The sequence below is a fragment of the Prosopis cineraria genome, unplaced genomic scaffold (assembly GCF_029017545.1).
Source record: "Prosopis cineraria cultivar Desert tree isolate PC_DT_omini unplaced genomic scaffold, ASM2901754v1 PC10, whole genome shotgun sequence".
NCBI classification, from domain to species: Eukaryota; Viridiplantae; Streptophyta; class Magnoliopsida; order Fabales; family Fabaceae; genus Prosopis; species Prosopis cineraria.
This window is the reverse complement of record NW_026555341.1, coordinates 15,881,256-15,889,180: the sequence shown is the minus strand read 5'-3', so window position 1 is coordinate 15,889,180 and position 7,925 is coordinate 15,881,256. Positions and strand designations below refer to the sequence as shown.

General features: G+C 31.2%; 1 long non-coding RNA gene across 1 annotated transcript; it reads left to right on the top strand.

The window, feature by feature from the left end:
• Window positions 1-2,627: 2,627 nt before the first annotated feature.
• On the top strand, window positions 2,628-7,632 carry LOC129321250 (uncharacterized). Its single transcript, XR_008595961.1, has 3 exons — window positions 2,628-3,007; window positions 5,149-5,252; window positions 5,769-7,632. It is a non-coding gene; the product is annotated as an uncharacterized LOC129321250 (long non-coding RNA).
• The last annotated feature ends 293 nt before the right edge of the window (window positions 7,633-7,925 follow it).

The following is a 7,925-nucleotide window of genomic DNA, read 5'->3' as shown; positions in this document are numbered from 1 at the left end:
AAACTAAGCAAGTTACTCGTTTGGCCACTCTTGTATTTATTTTGACCTAGCATTTCAAGAATAAATATTCATATGCGTATCTATGTATGCAACAAAACAATAAATTTTCTATATATGCAAATCAATTTTGATAATAAAAAGGAAAAAATATTTATTTAAATTTTTGGAAGTAGAAATAAATTATACCCATTATAACATTGCAGTTAATTTAGAGTAATGACACGATTAATAGATGCTAGAGGAGCTGCAATTTTCAGCCGATCTAGGTCACTCTATCTAGCACGTAACCTGAGCTGAAGTTTTCTTTTATGTTTTTCGTTTTTACAATTTAAATTTAAATCCAAAGCTAATAACATTGGTGCTGATAACTAGCAATGTCACAATTTTTTTATTGGTAATTTCTTATGTTTAGAATCCAGTCTAACAATGGGTTTAATTTGAAATATCTTACTAGGTTATTCCAATTATTGAATTGATTTTTATTATCGAGCTCATTAAATATTTTTTTGTATCATACTATAAAATACCCTAATAAAATAGTAGGGCTTAAAAACTACTCCTTACATCCTAAATTATAAAATAACTTACGTGCAATCTTACATTCTCAAAATAAAAACTGTACAATCTTATGTTCTCAAAATAAAAATATAAACGATGACAAGTTAAAAACTGAATTATATGAGATTTAAAAGTTTAATGACCGAATTACATCGAGTCTTGAGTAAGTCAAAACTTCAAGAATTAAAAAATTATTTTTTCTTCATTTAATATAACTTTAAATCTACAATCATTAAAACTTTCTCTGCACTTAAAGGATAATATTGAAAAAATATAATTAATCAAACTTTAATTTTTATCAAATTATCTTATATTCTGGGATGAAAGGAGTATTTGCTTTAGCCCAAGTCTTATTTCTTTTTGGGTTGTCATCAACTGCACGTCAAACAGATGAAATGATTGTTTAGAACTACCATCAAAACTTCTACCAAAACATTTTTCTGTTGATGTCCCTGCAATAGTTTGCCTTTCTTAGCCCCAAAAAAATAATAAAAATAAATGCAATGTAATAATAATTTCATCTCAAAGGGAATAAATTAATCAATGCTTTCATCAAATTTACATTCATTAAATTATTAAATTGCCAAAATCAATTATTATAAGAGGTCAAAGCCAATTTTTTCTACATGTCAAAATTAATTATAAATTCATAACCACGATTATCTCATAAGCTACTATTACTACTTCTCAATTCAACTTTTCAACTATATTTGTCTGAAAATTTATTCAAAATCTTATAAACTATTTTACAAATCATGTTTTTGAGTTCCTCATTGATTTTAATATATGTAGAGGTGTTTAGATATTTTTAAGAAAACTATAATTTTGAATTCATAATTGATTTTGACATGTATGATGTGCATTTGAATATTTTTAGGAAAACATGATTTTAGATTTCTAACTTATTTTCACATGTAATAGGGGTATTTAGATATATTTTTTATAAAATCATGATTTTGACCTTTAAAATTGATTATTTATGAAGCCCAAGGAGGCACACTATTACTTGCTTTTCAATTATAGTTTTCTAAAATTTTATCAAAAAATTATATAAATCATTTTACAAATCATATTTTTAGTTTCATAATTGTTTTTGACATATAATTCTTCTCATGCCTAAGTGAAATACCCAAAAAAAAAAAGCAAATGTGGTGGATTTTAATTTGCAATAGATAAATCAATGATTTTCTGGTTGCGATGGATTTTGCCACGTCCGATACGATGCTGAAAATTCTGTTCACATAATAAGCGTGTCCAAACAGGGTCTGAAAATTCTGTTCATTCCATAAACACCACTAGAGCATTTATCACGTGGAAAAGGCATGACTAAGAACGTGTAATTAAGAGTGCACAAAGTCATCTTCCGTATGTTTTCAACCTTCACTTCCAACTGGTGATACCTTGATCGCAAATCAATATTGGACAATACCGTTGTCCCAACCAACTCATAGTCATCAATGCGTGACAATGAATACTTGTTTTTTATCATCACTTTTTTAATTGCTGGTACACACAACCACATTGTACTATCCTTTTATTTCACAAAAAACACGAACCCTGTTGAAATATTAGAAGTGATTAGGTATTAATTATTTGGTAGTTAGTGACCCTAATGTGTATATAAAGGGCACAACTTTGTACAAAAAAGTACAGAGGTTAACTTGGTCCTCACCTTATTGCTTCACCTCAAAGTTGGAGTTATTTCACTCTCAAGATATACTATTACAAAAAAGGCTATATATAATGCCTTATATAAAATGGTTATCGAAAAAATCATTATATAGTTGAGGCAAAATTTAAGAAAAGGAAATATAGAGTGGTTATATAAAATAACCGCTATATAATCTGGAGAACATAAAGCAATTATTTAGCATGACCGTTTTATAGTCTTGAGATTATAAAGCAGTTATTTTAAACAATCATTTTATAATCTTTTGACTTAAATTTACATAACATGCAGGTTGATGATATCATTGTCTCTAAACTAATGATTTTTTTAATCCCACGGCACGCGTACATTCTCTCTCTCAAACCCATCCTCCCGCACACTTCTCTCCTTCACTCAACCTTCTCTCTCCCTCTCTCTCACGCAACCACTTCACGCCCCTCTCTCTCTCTCTCTCTCACTTAACGGCAATGAATCGACCACCTCATAAACCACCTTCATCAAAGTCGATACTTCCTCCTTCAAGCAAGTTGTCCATATGCTCATTGAAGCCCCCTCCCTTAGCTTGTTCTCAACCTCATCACGCCGCGCCTACCCTACTCGTTCGATCACTCTATTGTGGATCTGGTCTAATAAGGCGGGTACAGTAAAAGCCCAAGTTTGGATACGAAAGAACCATCAAAGAGAAGGGGTTTAACTTGCATCTGTCACTGGCGACTACTCCTAGGACCGTCGAGCCTAGATTACTATCTCTGTTATCGACCACATCTCTTAGAGCTTCAGGTTCTTCTTCTTCTCTCTTCGTCTCCCAATTGATTTTTATTTTGGTATACAATAGTGCTTAACTTCTTCGTCTTGGTTCTTGTTCATTTCCTTGATTGGAAGAAGATGGATGAATGTAGGGGCTGCTAGCCCCCCCCCTTTTTTTTTTGAGAAAAAGCTCATATATAAGACAATTATTTGGAAACAACTGCTTTAATTCTTATACCCATAATATAAAGTGGTTGCTTACCAAAAAGCCATTTTATATATCCAGAATATAAAGAGATTATTTTCAAATAACCATTTCGTATACCCAGAATATATTTGTTTGGGGAATATGCAATGTCAAGATATACAATAATTAAAAACTGTTATATCTATTTTATATACTTTTTTTGTAGTAATGATGGGGTTAGTAAATTATCCATGAAGGGTAGAAATCCTTCAAGTGAAAGAATGTTATATTGTTTTGTAATCATTGTTGCTAATTAATGAAAGGAGTGTTCATCAATATTCCTCTCTCTTTAGATTTCTCAACAAACCCCAATTACTCGGCCTCACAAAACCCTTCTCTACTAATTCTTCAATCTCCTTCGTTAGCTGCACTAACACTGATAGAGACATTTGATATGGTGCTTTTAATATCGGTGCAGTTTCGAGAACAGGATCAATGGTGAACTCCACCTCCTTCTCCGAAGGCCCTAAGTGTACTTCATTGCACATAAGTGTACTTTGGTTTGATCGATCTGGTTGTAGTAGCCAATCTTCCAAGTTCGGATTACTTGGTCCCTAGGTACTTATTAATTTTAGAACTTAAAGAACTAATGTAATAATTTAAGAAAATGTAAAAAACTAAATCAATATAAATCAAACTTGAGGGGTCAAATTGACAACTAAACAAATTTAAAAGGCTAAAATTTTCACTATCCATTTTATATGCCATCATCATCTTTCTTCCTATACGACAGAATTTTGATCTTCAAAGGTAGAGAAGCATGGTGTCATTTCTCTTTATCCTCTTCTAAGTCACCTTCTCAATGTTTTGTGATATTCTTTCCAGGCCGCTTGATTCACCTTAGTTCTACAAAAACCTATTCAAATGGAAATAGTGCTATGATGTTGTGAGTATATAAATAATACAAAGCAAAACCGCTAAAATGTTAAAGTTTGTACACTAAAATTAAAAGATCATTGTAGCTCAACTAACAAAAGGTACACATGAAAAGGAAAAGGTCTTGGGTTTGAGCTGGTGGAGGTCCATGTGGCGATGATGTGGTGAGTGGCGAGTGATATGGGGGTGACATGGCAGTAATTGGATTCCCAAGAAAAATTAATTATAAAATAAATTAGTGATGAATAAATCTGTCACATAGATTAGTGCCGCTATATTTTTGACAAAAATTAGTAATAAACATTCCATTACTAAATTCAAAATTAGTAAAAGAATATTCACTCAATGAAACGATTTGAAGGAAAGGCAGAAATTCTGCAGAGAAAGACAAGGAAATAGAAGAACACTGATAGTTAAAATAAGTCATTATACCAAGATTTTGCAAAATAATAAAAATTTGTTGATGAGATGGATAAGAAAGATCTACATATACAGATAAAATGCAAGGGAAAAATTTGACTTGGTGGAATAACTTACTTGTCAAACATGATGTGACTATTTGACAAAAGATTGAGGGACATTTTTACTCAACTTTACCCGAAGGGTTACTAAAGATTCTAAATTCAACTATAAATCAATTATATCCCTCAATATTAAAAATTCCATCATTCATCACCCTGACATTAAAAATACTTAATATCTATTAGTTATCAATAGGTTCCACTATTTTTTATTATTTTTATTGGGCTAAGAGTCATTTTTACACCTTAACTTTTATTTGAAGGGTTAGTAGGCACCCTTAACTCAAATATTTTATAATAAAAAATCAAAAAATTTAATGAGGTGTCCACTAATGGTGAGAAAATGGCAAGGTAATAAAGAAGGAAATATTTACAATTGAAAGACAAAATTAACCCATAGTTGAGTTTAGGGTTCCTAGTGATCTTTTAGCTAACTTAAGAGGCAAAAATGACCTTTAACCCTTTGATATATTATTGAGTCAATTTGATAATTTCTTAGAACTTTTCTCACCACGTTTTTTTGGTTGTAGGTGATGAAAAGAGAAGTAAAATTTTTCGAAAGGAATGAGAAGGAGCCATAAGGCTAAAAGCATCTTAGAGAGATATCGCAAGCCACATAATATGTGAAAACAAGGTATTTATACTGCAACAAAGATAAAAAAAAATGTTGGTAGTAATTTGAATGGATATCATTAGTGTAACACTCTAGTTTTTAAATTGAGAAAGAGCCATAAGGCTAAAAGCATCTTAGGGAGATATCACAAGCCACATAATATGTGAAAACAAGGTATTTACACTGCAACAAAGATACAAAAAAAAAAATGTTGGTAGTAATTTGAATGGATATCATCAGTGTAACACTCTAGTTTTTAAATAGGGAATAAATTGGGAACTTGAGGATTTGACATTAGGATTTGAACATTATTTTGAGGTGAAACTTAGGAATAAAAAAAATACAATTGAGGTTGTTTGAGGATAACAATACGTTTAGGAAAATAATTATGATTTTTGTTGGGCCAAAAACATAATAGAATGGTTAGATAGGTCCAAAATAAGTAATTGAACTGTACTAGTCCCAAAAGGGGTAGAATCAATTTTTAAAGGTTGACTAAGCGCAAACGAGCATAACAAAGGGCTTGACCACTTGCAGATGGGGTGTGAAAACATGGATGTTTCATTTAAACAAAAACACGGATGTTTCATTTAAACACCCATCCGTGCATGGATGGGCATGCAATAGCCATGACCACGAGCAGATGAGTAGGGTTTCAAGTGTCCTTGTTTCTATTTTGAAACAAAAAAGCATGAGAGAGTTTGAAAATCATAGAGAGGTTCAAGTTTGCTCTACTAGGGCACAAATTTCTGTGGCTTGGAGTGGTTCTTAAGTTGTGCAGCCATTCCAGGTGAGTTTCTAGCTTCCTCTTCTACATTTCTACATACTTTTCTTTGAGTTTGAGGATAATTTCTGAGCTAGGATTTCCTATAAGATGTTTGATCCAAACCTATGATTATTTTTTATGGTTGTTGAGATTGTCGAGAGTCTAATAAATGCTGCATAATATTTATTTAACGTTGGAATTTGAATTTGAGGATTTTGAGTTAAACCCTAGATTTAAATGGCGAAGGTTGGATGAAATAGATGTTTAGATGTTTGTTTAAGCATAGATTAATGCTTTTATGGTATTAGAATTTTAATTTGATTCTTGAGGACAATTTTTTATTTTTGGGGTATTTTGGATGAATTTTGAAGTTATGTAATGATAAAATATTGATGGTGGGATTGATTTAAGATTTAATTAAAGCTTATAAGTGTAAGAGGATGTTAAAAGAATTTTGGGAAGGGTTAAAATGGGCACTAACATTGATTTAGTATTAAGTGTGGGTTAGGCCTATACTTACTACCTCCAAATTTAGATTTATTTATTTGTTACAATATGAAATTAATATGTAGTATGATGTAATAATTGTGTAGATTGTGTTGATCAAAAGAATGGACTAATGTGGATTTGAAAGGAAATTTATTGTCCAAAACACAAGATAATCATTATTAATATGTGGTGGGAGTGGGTGTGTGTGATTATGTGTGGTTTATTGTTTGAAAAATCATAATTGTTTCGAAGTACATGTATGTATTTGTTTAGAATTATTGCCAAGTGGGTTAAATTGTATATGTCTATTATGTAAAGATATTATTGTTTGGAAGCATGAAAACTATTCGGTTATGTTTTTGTTTGGTTGTTTAAAATATACATGATTTGTTGAGATATTTTAAAATATTATTGTTAGGAAATTTTTTTTTTGATACTTATTACCACAAGGCACCCTCATTGGACCCAATGAGTGGCATGTAGCTTGGTCCAATTTATATTTGGCTAGGTGATTTGGCTTCTGGGCATGGCGTAAGGAGAGATATAAGGTATAATCATGTGATTAAATATTTGTTTAATTTGTTTGAAAATATTTGTTCGGGTAAATGTTTTGTGTGCTTGCATAGTAATCGCATAATTAGTTACATCCACATGCATCGTTACATATTAATTCTAGTTATTAAGACTTTTAAGTTTCATTTCCCTTGGCTAACAATTTTTATAGGAATGAGTTTGGTCGAGGAAGCACCAGAGGAATAATTTTGGTGAGGCACCACCGTTTGCATTACCTCTTTATTTGGTTTATGTAATATATATTGTGCCAACTTAGAATATATATTATTTCATAGAGCATATAGACTCTAATTTTGATTAACTGCATATATGGACAAGAGGAGTATATCTGTCCCTCTTGGGTCTTTACTTGACTTGAATATTATACCATGAGGATTTTGTTTTTCTCTCTTGGCCTTAGATTTGACTAGTATGATTGATCATGAGAATTCTTCTACCCCTCATTGTCCTAACTACTTTTTGAAATACTGGTCATATTAAATTTGTTTGGAATTATTGAGCAATTAGTAAGCTTGTATAGATGATATTATTAGATGTGATCATGTTGTGAACAAGTATACTTCCTATAACTATTTCTAGTTGAGGCCACATGTTAAATGGTTGTGAATATTGTTCGGACTCATCTTGTGTATTATTAAATAACTTAATGTTGGGAAAGTGTTGACTACCAAGATTTATTTTAATTGATTGGCATGTACACTCTGGTCACATTGTTATGTCATAAATTTGTGCTTAGAAATTGATTGAGATTTTTTCACCCTAAGAGTCATGCTTTTATGCTTAATTCTGATTTCAAAATTATTACTTGATTTTGAATGTCAACTGTTTCTATAGGATCCCTTGATTCAAATGGTTTTGCATTGTTT